This window comes from Canis aureus, chromosome 10, assembly GCF_053574225.1.
Source record: "Canis aureus isolate CA01 chromosome 10, VMU_Caureus_v.1.0, whole genome shotgun sequence".
Classification (NCBI taxonomy): domain Eukaryota; kingdom Metazoa; phylum Chordata; class Mammalia; order Carnivora; family Canidae; genus Canis; species Canis aureus.
The window spans coordinates 23467893-23483710 of NC_135620.1; the positions used below are offsets into that span (position 1 = coordinate 23467893).

The 15818-nt window shown below is 48.7% G+C and overlaps 1 long non-coding RNA gene across 1 annotated transcript in view; it reads right to left on the minus strand.

Moving 5' to 3' along the window:
- Positions 1-2264: 2264 nt before the first annotated feature.
- The window catches only part of LOC144321613 (uncharacterized), a 65182-nt gene continuing 51628 nt past the window's right edge, over positions 2265-15818 (minus strand). The window contains exon 3 of the long non-coding RNA XR_013387215.1: positions 2265-2358. This is a non-coding gene — a long non-coding RNA (uncharacterized LOC144321613). The remainder of the gene's footprint in view (positions 2359-15818) is intronic.

Sequence of the window (15818 nt, forward strand, 5' to 3'; positions counted from 1 at the left end):
CCAAAGCCCCTTCCCTCTTCCCACAAACTCTACAAGCCATCGGGTGGCCAGAGCTGGGATGTTAAGGAGATTCGGACATTTTGCAGCCAGTGTCTCTCCCTGCAGCAAGTTCAAGTGCCCCCGCTTAGAGGCAGAGCAAAACCCTCAGGAGAAACCTTCCAAACAAAGCCAGTAATGGTTACAGAGGAGCATGTGCATGCGTGTGGGGGTGGGGGTGGTTGTGTGTGGGTAAGTGTCTGTATGTGTGTGTCCTGTCTGTGGTGTGTGGCGTGTGTGTAGGCGGGGATGGAGAGGCAGGCAAGCGATGAGGCGGGGATGTAGCGCCCGCTCCTCAAGCTGGAAACCTCCCGCGCCCCACTAGCTCACCGGCCACGTGAGCCCAGACAAGAGAGCCCAGGACGCGGCGCGCCCCCAAGCCCGGGCCACACAGCACACCTGGGAAGGGGCCCGATTCAGCTGCGATTTACCCCTCCATTAGCCAGACTTTGACGCAGACACGAGGGCACCACTCGGCCAGCAGGGCTACCTCCCGGCGCAGCTTGCCAACAATTACAGCAACCCCCAAATTGTTAGAGACGACTCGTTGGGGGGTTGCTCAGTACCTCCTAATTAGTGTTAAACACTGATTATCCGAGGCTATTGATATTGGCCTTAATCAGTAATTACAATTCTCACATAAAATATTTAATAAGCATTCATAATACAAGAAATTTGATTAAGAAGAGAGTATTTTTCTTGCATTTCCACACTGGTCTCCTGAAGGCTTAGCTGGGTTTCCTCTAAGCAGGAGTAAATACAGCTGGCACAATCACCCACCAAAGGCGGTGGGAAATAGCAAACTCAGATCCACCCACCCCCACTCCTCTGAAATACTCAGCTACAAAAAAAAAAAAAAAAAAAAAAAAAAAAAACGGGCAAAGGCCACAGATGGGAGACACACAAAAGAAATGCAAATGGCCACAAAAAAAAAAAATCCATGGGGAAATATTTAGCCTCACTAGTAATCAGGAAGTGCATGCTGAACTCAAGCACTGTCTCTTCAATGAAATCAGCAAAACTTATAACTAGAACTCCGCTGCTGTTGGTCAAAGCACGTCCTGGCCCATCAGAACCTCTTCTGCCACAGTCTTGCCTCCTCCGGAAAATGCACCCTCCTGCAAGGAGCCGCTTCTCCCCACTGCAGCCACGTAAGAAGTGAAGCTGCCAGGTTCTGCGTTTCGCTCCCTTCCGGCTGCTGCAAGTGGTCAGAATGAGAGCTCTGACCTAAGCTGGGCACCTCAGAGTCCCATGTTGCCCTCAGTGTTTGGTCAGGCACAGACCAGTAAGACCAGTAAGACACTCCCCTCCGGGATTTCCATCTGGGACAGAAAGGACCCCTTCAGTCCCTCTCTACTGGCAGAACTGGAGGACACAAGCCTGGGAAAACCAGCAGTGACCACACTCTGCCAAACTCGCCGTGATGCTTACCCCTGGGTTCACATGACCCAATATCCAGCTGGAAGTAGAGCTGGTTAGGGTTGTCGTCACAAGAGCAAACAGACCCCCAAACCCCAGGCTCCGGCTCCCCACCCACCCCATTGCTCCCAGAAATGATGGCAATTTGCCTGACTTCTCGTCTCAGAGAGTCCGAAGGACCACCCAGGAGCCCAGAGTGAACTCCAAATCGGGCCCTCACCCTGCTCTCTGGGCAGCAGGAGGAGCCCTGGGGAACCCTCCCACCGAGGAGCCGGGAGGGCCTCGGAGCTGCCCCCTCTGTGAGAATTCCAATCACTGTTTTGCATCACTGGTGCCACCGCCGCCACCGCCACCACCGCCCACCCACACAGAGGAGTACAAAGTTTACAGGAGCAGTGGTCTCCAAACCTCTAGCAACTCCCTTCGGGTGGAAGAACCCAAGTACAGAAACTCCTAAATGCTCAAGCTCCACAGCCCTTTAGCTTTTCAAGAAGCTCAGCTTTCCTCTGCCAAGATACCCCCTATGTCTTTTAAGGGCCCAGCTCAGGATAGTTAAGTAAACTGCCACGTGATTTCCAAGTGTGCACACAACTCAAACCAGACAAAAGGGATCCTATTCATCGGAGTCCAGAGGGCTGCTTTAATAAATAGCGATCATCTACAACCGTGTGCAAGGATAGTCCGGGTTTACACCTACTATCCAGCACCATCATCAAAGACACTTCTCCCCCTTGAAGGCAGTAAGTTAGCATCATCTGTCTAGAAATCTATAAACAACGCGCCCCAGCCCCACAGACACACCCTCTCGTACCTCTTCTTGCTTCCTTCAATGTGGTGGCATCTCTCGTCTCATCAGGATTCCTTGCAATGTCTCTTAAAGTTTCTTTTCACCGTGCAAAATGCCTAAGGAGCAAAGTCCAAAATTCTTTTTCAGATGACAGTGCACAGAATGGCTGAGCCAGCCCTGGCCCTTTCTCTCATCTGTGTGCCGGGCTACCTGTCCTGTTCTACACACCAGCGTCCTTCAGTGGTTTGGGGAAGCATTTCTCTCTCCAGACTGGTCTTTAGTTCTAAGACAAGCTGCGGCAGCTTGACTGATGCTGGGGTCCAAGAGAAAATGAATTTGCCTTCATGGGGCTCCTTCTTCCAGGTTTGGAGAGAACAGGAGAAACTCCTTCCTGGCCCCACCACCACAGTCTGCCCCCTTCTAGAATGGTGCGCTTACAGGCGGGACTTAGGAAGTCTCCTCCCAGGCAGGTCTGCCTGTTATTCTCTGCCCTCCAATGGGAATGCCTGGTTCAAATCCTGCTTCCATCATGGGCTAGTTCTGTGACCTTGGGCATATCACGTAACACTTCTAGACCCGCTGCTTTATTGACCGAGTTCTGAGGTTAGATGAACAAATGCATACAGAGCATTTAGCCTGGTGCAAAGAAGCTTTAGACAAGTGCTAGCTATTGTCCTTAATAATAATAGTGAACGACCCAGGGACACAAGTTTAAAGTAGATGGATAAGGTATACCTGGGTGAGAAACGGCCTTAGCATCTGCAAAGCTGTTATTTATGGCAAATCTGATCACATACTGAGTGTACTGTAAGGATGCATAGACTGAGTGAGGCCCGGAGGACCGAGTGCCCACCATCCAACTCCAACCTCTAAAAGGCCAAGCAGGAGCAAAGGTCCCACACCCAAGAGAACACACCATTACTTGAAGAGCACCCAGCCGAGAATTCAGTTTGTATGAACTATACGCCACGGGCACCATTGTATCTGCAGTTGAGAATACTGAGACTGAGATGGTGTAAGTGATTTATTCAAGGTCACCCAACCCGCAAGTGGCAGCACAGGGCTGCTATCTTCCAAGCCTGGAGTGGTAATGAGGAATGCCTAACACCACTTCCTGTGCTCCAAAAAAAGGTTTGTGTTATTGCCCAGGATTGAGGCAGAAATAAGCAGGACTCAGTGAAATGTTGACTTCAGAGAGGAAGGACTAGGGGCCCCCCAGGGAACAGGGTCAGGGGGCTGATGAGAACACTTTCTTGCACCTGTGAGCTCCAACAGAAACAGACTGTCACTGAGGAGCACAAGAGGGCAGCACAAGTGTCACCCACCTTCCACTCTGCCCCCCCTCACAGAGCACTCCACTCTGCTACATACTCGCTCAATGAACCACGCTCCACTCTCCCACTGAGGGTACGTTGCTGAGGGCTGCATGTACCCCAACCACTGCCATTTTGCCTTGTTCTTCTTATGGTTATCAAGAGCTGTACTCCAAGGGACAGGTGGGCCTAAAGCAAAGAGACCAGCTCCAGGTAGAATTCAGCGATGGCACTCTGCTGAGGGTCCAGTCTGCTGCTACAGGCAAGAGGAAGGATAAGCATGACACCTTTGGAGGACTTTTGGGCACCTAGGAGTCAAAGTGTCGAACTCGACACGATATTCTAGTGTGCACTTTCTGTGCTGAATTAAGCCAGGAGAGCCTCTTAGCCGGGCCCTCAGCAGGCCCCCTGTGCTCCCACAGCCCCAGAACTCCTCCACATAAGCAAGCCCAGGGCCAGTTTTCTCTTCCACTCAGGTGGCCTTTTACAGCTTAGTCAAGCAGAGGAGGTCTCCATGTGCTCTACAAGTTCCCTTGGGCCAGGCCACGTCCCCACCAGCCCACTTCTCTGAAGCTGGAAGCAAGGAATGTTTTCTACTTTAATGGCCACCATTCAATGTTTCATGGACCAAAACTAAGGCCAGATCACTTTATAATCATTCTTCTGACTCCTGCATAATTGATGTCCCTTATGCACTTTTCATGATCTAATTTATCTACCTCCTAAAATATTTTGTAAAACCTGAGTCCCATCTGTAATGATCTATGTCCCATTACAAAGTCCACTGCCGCATCCATGGACAGAAATTTAGCCGCATTAGGTGGAGGCACGACTTTCTCCAGCAGGGATGAGGCGCCTGACTGCTTCGCTCAGGAAACACGCTGAGGGGATGGGAGGAGGCAGAGGGGCTCCCAGAGACACCAGCCTCGAGGAAGGGAGGCAGGAGTTGAAGGAGCAGAAGACTTTCTGGGCATAGCTACAGAGCACCAGCGTGGCCTTGAGAGGTAGCAACAACAGCAAAAAAAAAAAGAAGAAGAAGAAGAAAAGAAAAATCACAAAAACAATAGTAACAGCTCCCGTCACTCTGTCAAGACTTTCAAGCACCAGGCATGTGCTAGCACCTGCCAGGCATGATCTCGTTTATTCCTCACTCATGAGGTAGGGACTAGGAAAATTCCACTTCACAGATAAGAAAACTGAGGCTTAGCGAGATAAGTAACTTGTTCTCACCTCTGCTCCCTTCTATACCTCTAGGTACATCTCATTCCTAACAATGTGCATGTTCCATGAACCTAGAAATCTTTCAGTTTCTATAACCAACCAGTAAGCCTTTTAGGGTCAGGTTGTCAGATTTTGTTTAAAAAAAAATAGACACTCAGTTAAATGTGAATTTCAAGAAAATCATAAATAATTCCTTGGTATAATTATGTCCCAAACATTGCATGTCATCTCCTATACAATATGTAGGGCCTACTTACACTAAAATATGATTTCTTGTGTATTTGAAATTCAAATATAACTGGGTATCTTGTGTTTCACCTGGCAACACTCAGTGTGTGGCCAGGCCTGTGCAGGGCTCTTTGGGGTTAGCAGAGACCGCCCTTAGAGGACCCAGGCCACCTGGAGAAAATAAGACGGACAGCTGGACAACAGACAAACATGGACATGGGTCACGGTCTGAACCAAATTTGCCTGGTGGAGAACAAAGGATTGCTGAGAGATGTGTGAGAGCCTTGCCATGCAGCAGTCTTCTGTTGGAGCGGGTACTTGCACTGACCCCAGAGATGGGGTGGGAGAAGAGAAAGAACTAGAAGGAAAGAAAGCTGGCTCCACACTCAGCACTGGAGACCCATATTTCAGCTCCTAGGTGCAGCCAAAAGGCCCCAGGCTGGAGTCCATTGGCCAGAGCAACAAGCTCTAGAGGAGGACCGAGCTCACCCCAGCCCACAGGTGATACTGCCCAGAGCAGCCCGCCTGCTGTCTACTTCCCTGACCAAGTCTACACAACCGCCCACACTCATACCCCAGGCCTTGGCTTGCTCTGTCCCTCCTGCCCAGAAGCTGCCCATCCTCTCAAACCCTGCCTTCCTTGAGGATCCAGCTCAGCCTAAATTCTCTGGGAAGCTTCCTACATACCCACCAATCTCACCCCAGCTGGGCCAACCTTCAAACCCTTCTCTTGCACCAAACATTTGCCCATTTTATGACTTACTAAGCACCTAAATAGAACCTGGAACATAGCTGGTGTTCATCAAGTGAACGGATGAGCGGGTAGATGAGGCAATGGGTGAATGAGCCGAGGAATGGATGAGCTAATGAATAAGTGATAATTACTGTGGCTTTGTTCTACAATCCTTCTATGTGTGCAGGTCCCAGCAGAGGGAATGGAGAGCATACGGGAGGAGGGCAAGTAAAAAAAAAAATTAAAAAAAAAACCCTTGCACGCTGATGCATCTTGCCACAACCTGGCACCCAGCTGAGGCCCAGATTCAACAACTATTTGGAGAGGTGGAGTTAAATGGGGAGGAAGGAAACGTAGCAGGTACCACTACAAGATCCTGGGAACCACTGGCTATACTCTAGCTTCTAGTAACACCTTCTTGTAGGACTTAGGCAAGTCACAAACCACTGTTGGCTTCAGTTTCCTTAGCTGGGAACAGAGTGCAGACACGTTGCTCCAACTGTCCCTTGGCTTTGTTGCAGGGATTATGAGATCACCATGATATTAGTACCTCCCACCGTGCAAGGCACTCAGGAGGCCTGGAAGCTTGGCGGATTCGAGGCACTGGTCCTTAGCAAGTTTCTCTCCTCCTGGCAGCCTGCCACGTCCAGACTTGCCACTGCCCCTGACAGTGATAAACACCCCTCACGAGCCTAGCCACGGAGCACTGCTCACAGCCAGGCTTCTCCAAGTCCGGCCTGTGAGCAGAGGCCAAATAAAGATGGATATTCTCTCGTGCGCAGCAAACACAGTACCTCAGTCAGTCTCTTGGCACCTGAACCGCCTTCATTGTTCCAGCGTGGAATTCCACAGATACTAATAAACACTTCCATTACTTCTGAAGTTTTATTTATGGTTTTTGTTAAACCTTTACTCTGAAATTTGCCATTTTAAACACTCCCTGACTGAGTAAGATTTATACGGGTTCTTCACACAGAAGCTACCTGTAATGGACAGAGTCAAAATCAATTTATAGGGCCTCAAGAGCAGCTGACAACTCATTTTTATCGAGAAAAGGTTTTCTCAGGAAAAAGAGAGAAAACATTAAGATCCCAGAAACATCCGCTTCCCAAGATGCTGACCACACTGAGAGTGCCTCTCTGCACCTTCCTTAAAACTAGCTCAATCAAGCAGCACGAAACCAGAGTGCCCTTCGGACCAAGGAAGGAAGCAAGGATGCCAGCCTCCCGCAGAAGGGGCCCTGCCGCTCAGTGGCCCTGAAACGCTCAGGGAGGTCCGAGCTGCAACTGAACACACAAATTCAGTGGAAGCCAAGAGTGGGGAGGCGGCAAGGGTGGTGGGGAGTCAGCCATGTTGCACATTTATTCAATGTTCTAAATTCTCATCTGAAAAATTATGAGATTTCCCAGTTACAGGATCTAACCATTTGTTGGCATTGGGGGGCGAGGGGGTACTTTCTAGGGAATTGGGCCCTGGATTGCAGTCCTGTGCTTTATTGGTCCACATGGAGCCAAAAATGCCTAATCTACAAGCCTAGCCTGTTGGGCAAAGGAATTGAAACTGGCCTCCTTATGCTTATGCTACTGAAGTTCCAGAAAAGGGAAGTGTATTTGGCTCGTGGTGGCATCTCCTTGATGGCTCTCTTCTCCCATCTGTAGTAAAAGCTGGCAAGGCTTTTCTTACTCCTAAGATAGTTCCCTCCAACAGTATTTCTAAACATACATTGCACCTTCTTCACAGGCGTTGTCATTTTGACTTTTTTCCCTGTCTTCTGAAAGTGGAAGGGAAGCAGAAGTGGGACACTGAGGGCTCTGCTGCCCTCAGCTCTTGTGCGGAAAGCCGCTCCTCCTGGCTGAAGGACCTACCTTCTTGCCCATGATATTTCTGCAGGGGGAGATGCTCCCCCCTCCTGTTTAGGCCATGTGCCCAGAAACCTGGGCTGATCTTTCTGCAATACCGAACCCCTGGGCCACTGTAGAGTAACACGGGTTCACTGGACACAAAGATGGAATCAATAGGCAGCCTGATTTTTTATAGCCCTTATTTTTTTTATGTTAAAAATATATTTTTGTTGTTGTTGCACCGTCCCCTTTATTAAGAATATCCTCCTTTGTCTCTTTTTTTTTCCTTTGTCTCTTCTTAACAGTCTTTGTTTTAAAGTCTATTTTGTCCGATATAAGTATTGCTACTCCAGCTTTCTTTTGACTTTCCTTTGTGTGATACATGGCTCTCCATTCTCTCATTTTCAATCTGCAGGTGTTTTTAGATCTAAAAGGAGTCTCTTGTAGGCAGCATAGAGATGGGTCTTGGGTTTTATTGATTTTATTTAAATTCAATTAATTAACATATAACGTATTATTGGTTTCAGAGGTACAGGTCAGTTTTATAGCCTTTTTTTTTTAAGATTTTATTTATTTATTCATCAGACACAGAGAGAGAGAGAGGCAGAGACACAGGCAGAGGGAAAATCAGGCTCCATGCAGGGAGCCCAACGTGGAACTGGATCCCAGGACTCCAAGATCATGCCCTGAGCCAAAGGCAGACGCCCAACCGCTGAGGCACCCAGGTGCCCCAGTTTTATAGCCTTTAGAGAAGAAAATGAAATCATTTCATCTTTGGACATTTCAATACTATTGGAATGACTCTTTCTTCCAAACAGTGAAAATAATGTTACAAAAGTATCTTTTTTATTATTTGTTTGCATCTCTCCCCCACACTCTGGTGTTTTCAAATGAAAAAAAAAAAAAAAACTATAGCACTTTCTGTACCAAAAACTGCTTAAAAGATTTTTTAAAAATAAAATAAAATAAAATTCCCATCTGAAAGGAGCTTCACCCATATTTTCCAGGCCTTGTCAAATAAATTAGGAAATCTCTTCCTTTGAAGATCAATGGTATAGAGATGACTTTGAACTCTTAATATCAGGCATTAGCAAGATAATGTTAGGTTTTATTAAGAATGAAAAGAATTTACCAATTTTCTTCTAACAATTCTCTCTGGACTCCACAAGGCAGATAATCACTAGATAATTTGTTCAGTGACTCTTCTAGTTCATTCAAATCCACTGAATTGTTTAGTGGGTGAAAAGGGGTTGAGAATAAGTCCTTAAGAAACCAGTTACCAAACTGCTGGACCCTGCAGCCTGGCAAGAACACACAGCTCTGGAAAAAGCCAGCATACCAAAGAGTCTGGATCTATTAGTCTGTTCAGACTGTTCAGACTGTCATAACAGAATACCACAGACAGGGCGGCTGAACCAACAGACATTTATTTCTCCCAGTTCTGGAGGCTAGAAGGCCAAAATCAAGGTTCTAGCCAACTGGGTCTCTTGGTGAAAACTCTCCTCCCGGCTTGCTGATGGCCTCCTTCTCACTGGGTGCTCACATGGCCTATTCTCAGGGCGCGTACAGAGAGAGACAGTGCAGGAGCTTTCTGGTGTCACTTGTATGAGACACTGACCTTATTAGACAGGTCCTCACCCTCATGACCTCATCTAACCTCAGTTACTTTTTTGGAGGTCGCATCTCTAAATACAGCCATGATGGACGCTAGGGCCCCAAAACAGGAATTTGGGGGGGATGCAAACACTCAGTTCACAACACTGGGTTCGCCACAACTTGGTTGTCTCCCATTCAAAAACTCCAGGCCCCACTTCCAGGTGCCCTCAGGTGATGGAGAACTTCTCCATACCTGGTCTTTAGAGGGTTGATAAGTGCAATAATTAAGGAACTTGGAATCAGGGGACACTTGCGTGGCTCAGTGGTTGAGCGTCTGCCTTCCGTCTCAGGTCATGATCCCAGAGTCCTGGGATCAAGTCCCCACAGGGAGCCTGCTTCTCCCTCTGCCTGTGTCTCTGCCTGTCTCTGTGTCTCTCGTGAATAAATAAATAAATTTTTTAAAAACAATAGAAAGAACTTGGAATCAGACAGATGTATGTACATTCTACTCTGACCTATTAAAGGTGTATCATCTTGGGTCATTCATTTAACCCCCTGACCCTCCGATTCCTCTTCTGTACAGTGGGGAAACTAATAGCTTCTACCTCACTAGGTTGTGGTGGAGACAGAGAGGGATGCTGGAAGTGCCTAATGGAATACCTGGTACTTCAAACTCAGGAACACGCCAGCCTCTAACACCCCCCCTGGGTGGTCTCACCCCTTCTCATGGCCTTAATACCATCGAAAGGCCAACGGCCCCTATATATCCACATCTCCAGCCCCAAGCCCTCTCCAAAACTCCAGATAAGGAAAGTCAGCTACCCCCCAACACACACATCTCCATGCAGACAGCAAAGAGATAGCTCGGGCTCATTAAGTCTACACGGGCGGGCTCTGATCCATCCGAAGCTTGGCCAGGCCCAGCTGCTGAGCTGAAACCGTGGGACATCTTAGACTCCCCCATCTCCCACATGCATACTTAGCCTGTTAAGAAATCTATATCCTGGACTGAACCACTATTCACCACCTCTACGACACGTCTCCAGCCCAGCCCACCATCACCTCTCACCTGGAGGCCATAGCAGCCTCCCAACTGGCCTCTCTGCCTCCAGCCTTGCTCCTAAAATGGTCAGGTTTACACAGAGCACACAGAATGCTATTTTTAAAACAGAAGTCAGATCACCGTCTCTCTTCCATTCCAAATCTTCCAGAGGCCCCCACATTGCTGAGGGTGGAGCTTTGTGGCTCTTTGACCTTGTCTCCTACCACTGCCCCCTTGCTCACCCTGCTGCAGCCACACAGGCCTCCAGCTGCTCCTTGAGGATACCAGGCACACTCCTGCATCAGGTCCTTATGTACCTGATATTTGCTCGGCCTGAAATGCTCTTCCCCCAAGTATTCATCTGGCTAATTCCTTAAATCCTCCTCAAAATGCTCAAATGTCATCCTATCCAGGAGGCCTACTCTGTTACCCTGGTCAAAAGTGCAATCTCCACCCAAACACACAGAGACACCCCCTGGTGGTCCCATTCCTCTACGTGGTGCTCCTCATTCTTTTCCCCTTACACTGAGCTCTTCCTAACATACCATATACATTACTTATGTGTTACATCTATTTGTTTACTATCTTCTCCTGCTAGACTATAACCTCACAAGAGAGTGATATTCACCTGTTTACAGCTGCATACCTAGCCCCTAGCAGAGTGTATAGCATGTAGTAGTCACTCAGGAAATGTGTCAGACAAAGGAAGGCTCATATACATTTCTTCCACAATTAACCACAAAGCATCTTCAAACAGCATTAGGGTCTCACCCCTTCCAGCTACTTTCTCAGGACTCCCTTCTATAGAACCCCTTGGCAAATAGCCCCTGTCTCTCTGTCTACACATCTATGTTTTGGATTGACCCCTCCGTGAAGCCTTGCCCATTCCCTTTCCTCTCTACCTGTGGAAATGCAATTTGTCCTCCAAGGGCCATCCTCCCTCCCCCTCCCCAGAGGAGCCTTGGCATCCAATGGGGGGGGGGGGCTGCCCTTCTCATCCATCCCCTTCTTCCACCTATTCTCCCATCCTACTGAGCATCAGCATGGGTGGTGGTCTGTTCCATACTCCCTGCTGCTCTGTGAGACCTTTAATGTCAGAACCGTGTTTGCTCCCCTCAATCCCACCAACCAGGCCAAGCACACCTGAGCCGTTCCTAAAAAACTAAAGAGTGAACTAGTATGCCTCTGCATCAGCTCGTAAATTAAAAAGTCAAGAGTAAACCCTCGTTTTGGAGAGTCAGCTAATTTGGCCCCTTGAGACAAGAGTGACAAGTAATGATATAATTACCTTCCTCCAGCCTGGCGCACAGCCCTGTCAACAGCCCCTGAAGGAATCTGCTGCCCGTCCTCGAGATGTGACTCTATAATGGAGTCAAGTACAGCCTCTCACCTCCTGCAGCTGCTGTGTAGCCCTGCCCTCCCTCAGCTCCCCTCGCCCAGGTGCCCCCCCACAAGACTGCTTCTCCAAACCCACTGAAAAGAAGCCTATATAGGACTCTGCATATTTAGGAAAATAAAAATGATACATATGGCACAAACATGAGGGCCCCCACAGTCCCACACACCAGTTTGACTTGATTTTACTCTTGAAGTAATGAGTTAGTTGTTCATTTCTTTTTCCAAAGAAGGAATGGGCATCCTCATGCATATGACCAAATATATCCACCAGCCCTCATTCTGTGGGAAACCAACTGACACACCACTCATGGCACCCCAGAGCTCATGAGCCCCCAAGGGCTGCTCATCCCTACATGTCCACATCCACATGGGAATCAACATATAACAACATCTGTGTTTCCAACACTCCACCTGCCTCTTGTCCGACCCCCAGCAAGGGATTGACAACACCAAGGCCAGGAGAGGAAGGTGAAGCTCTGTTTTAATCACATTTCCACTCCTTTTGCTCATTTTCCCAGAGGAGAATATAGTGGAAGTCATGGAACGTCGAAGAAATAGGATTATGTTAAATTAGGTGTCCCTCCCCAAGTCAGCAGTGATCCCACGGCCCAAAGCAGCAATCAAAGTTTTATTTGCTCATAAACATTAATGGGACCAAACTTCAGGGAAAGGATTGAGAGAAGCCAAATGCCAGAGAGCAAGCAGTGCCATGAAACACGGGTGTGGGGCAGGATGGGAAAGGTCAGGGCTCTGGGGAAAGAGACCCCAAATTCTTCGTCCACAGAGGAACTGCCTTTGCCCACTTAGGGCAATGGATCTGGGTAGCTTTTCTAATGCCTTAGAATCCTATAAACATTTTTCTTGAGCAGGAAGAAAATGTTTAAAATAAAAAATGTGTTCTTTATGGCTCAACCTCTGCCAAGGAGCAGTGACTACAGAGCACACATCCCACCGTGAGCAGGCTCTTCTCATCCCAGACCACCTGACACCAGGGCAAGCACCCCTGTCTCACACATCTGTCCTCCTACAATATTGCAGACCCCAATGTCAATTCTGCTTTATCAATAACAACCCAAGTGATTTTAGAAAAATGCATATAACTTCAGCCTCTGTTGTGTCACCACTAACACGGGGCACATCCCCTGTGCCTACCGGGGGCTGGAGGTTGTGTGGTTATTGAAAGTACACTATGATCCAAGCCAGGCCCTGTGCTACAAGTATTATATGCACACACTCATTTGATCCTTTCAACAGCCCTATGAGACAGGTACTACAATCCCCATTTTACAGATTTAGAACTGGGGCTCAGACAGCCTACACCTCTGGATCAAGGTCTTACAGCTGGACCATGGCAGAGCCAGAACTAGAACCTTGGTTCTGAGCCAAGAGTCTGTGCTTTTTAGGCCATACACTATGGGATCTGATCCCACACCATGTCAAACCCCAGCCTAGGCCAGTCGTTGCTTAAGCAAAACCTGCTCAATTGAATTGAAGCTTACTTCCTCAGAGTCACGTCTCCCAGCAGTAGCCCTTTGGAGGCCTCTTTGCCAGGCTGAGTTAGAAGCAGCCCAGGTCTGTTCTTCTTCCTCTGACAAGGAGGGGAGCCACGGGAGAGTAGAAGCTGTTTCTGACCTCTCCAGCCCTATATCCAGGTTTTAACTGAGAGAGAGGGAGAGCATATTTTCTTTCCCAATTTCTTTTCACGTTTGAATATTGGATTTCCACATGTGGATTTGTAGAAGCTCAGTTCCCCAGAGGAATTCCCGGAGAAGCCATCTGCCTGTGTGCTTCTGAGGCTCCTTGGCAAAGGGAAATGTAGGATGCTAATCAATCATCCGAGGGGGAGCTGCTCACTCTTTCCCTGGGAGCTGGGCAGGCACGTGCCCTTGAACATGGAGGCTGTATCACCAGAGAGGCAGAGATTCAGGCCCTGCAGATGCTCTGACCATTCCAGGGTCACCTCTGACTTAGGTCAAATCAACTCTGCCCTAGTCAGGGGCCAGGGCAGTAAAGAGCCAGGACAGAGGGCCAGGTAAGGCCTTGAACAAGCTGCCACTTTGTATCAGGAGTGCCAACAGGCTGCTGCTATGGCTGTGCCCAGACCAGAGCCTATCCCTGACACAGAGGGGGATGCAGATGTAACACTGAGGATACCCAAAAGAAGTCAAATCATGGAGCTCTCTCCCCAGGAGGTCGGCTCAGAAATATGACAGGTCAGTAAGGCCAGTACCACACTGGCCCTTAGATACGGCTGCCCCAGCTCCAGCAACATCTCTGTGGGCAGGAAAGCCAGGTCTGTATAAACCACAGCAGGCTACAGTTGGGTGGGCCTTCTAGATACAGTCTTCCCTTCCAGGATAGCCACTGGGTTCAATTTATCTCACTGGGAATGGAGGAAGCATTGGCAACAAAACAACATGACAGACAAACCAGCTTCCAAGTAGAGTCCTATTAACTAAACCTTGAAAAACCCCAGAGAGCATCTGGTCTACCATGTAGTCTTATCACTGGAGAAACCCAGTCTCTGAGAGAAACAAATACTTCTCAAGGACATACTACAAGCCTCCCAATCTAGGACACCATGCCAACACTCACCAGAATCAAGTCCTCTAAGGCTCCAGGTCAGTGGCACACACCTTGCACAGACACCAGGGAGAAGATAGGTGAAGATGGCCACCCCTCAGCCATTCCTGATCCTTCTCAAGGAAGCCCCAACCTCTCAAGTGGTTTCTCCTTCCTCTCTGCATCCCTCTTTCCTTCTCTCCAGGCTTCAGGGATTTCTATCACATGTTCAGGCTGCCCCTGGTGCCTTGACAAAAAGGTTTTCAAAACGAGAAGAACTTCCTTAAATATTTCATCACGATATGCAAAACAAGGCATTCAGAGCAGCCTGGGGCCTGTGCTGCTGCAGGGGAGAGAAGATTCAACAGATGGAATGTTTCTGCTCACATCCTGTCCTTCGTGGAGCTTCCTAGACCCAGGTGAGCTTCATTTGGCCATGCAGGTGAACATACAGACTGGCCATTGAGCCAGCTGCTCAGGCTGAACCAGGAAGGAACCGGCCTGCATGCTCAGGCTGGCAGGGGGCGCTTGCTGAAGTGTGCTGCCTGAACAGATGTGTCTATGCTCTGGCTCCCACAGGCCTACCCCAAGCTCAAGAGAGGCCACTGCAGGCCTGGTGACAAATGCCCTAATTTCCACAGTGGGAGGAAATCCAGAGCTTGTGAGTCCATAGCATAGTTGGCATGAGAATATGGAGTAATCAAGTACCCAAGATGTATATGTGAGTGGAAGAGCCTGGCACAGGGTTTTTGCAGGCTTTCTGTATCCAAAGAGATCTGTGGTCAAATATGTTTGGGAAACAGAGGGATAAAGAAAATTTAACAGATGTCTTTTACAGAAGGACTTCTCAGAGCCTGTGACATGCTGATGGTCATTAAGAATCTCCAAGAAGGGAGCATAGGATATATGGTGTTTTCCAGCTTCACTCAGAGGGCCACAGGCAGCTTTAACAGAGCATCTCCCAGGATTACACCCAACAGGATCTTCTGAACAGAGTGAAATGCTATCTAGGGGAAGCTCAGGAGAGATATATAGACATTCCTAGGAGCCAAGTCTCTACGAGGTCCTAGAAACATGTCCCCTCTTCTAGGAGGCCAAATTCCCCACCCAGAAGCACCACTGGAAAGAGACATGCAATGCCGAAGCCTCCTATTCATGTGGACGTGGGACTCATGAATGTAGGTATGTCATGAGGGGACAGGGGCATCCTCTGGAGTCTTCTCTGGGGACTCAGGGAGGCTCCCAAGCACTGAAGATGCTGACACCCCCGGGTCCCTCCAGGTGCCACCCTGTGCACCTGTTTACTCCCTGCTCTCCTCCTACTCTGCCTACCAGTGCTTCTCCACCCCAACTGCTTTCCAAAGTGTGCCTGACACGGCTGTCTCTCAGATAAGCACACAAGTCTGCTTTGTAACCACAGAGAAACAAATCCATGCTATCAGATTAACAAACCAAGAAGCTTCAAAACTACCAGTGCCCGTCCCTACCTCCAATGAAGACCAGACTGTGTTGAGTCCAGGACTCCTCATCCTCCTCATGAGCCCTCCTCCCTTCCATCTTTCTTAGGGGTTGGTCTCAACCTTGTCTGTCCCCGGGTGGGGGGCACTTCATGTCCATCTCCCCCAGCTATGTCCCCTAGCTC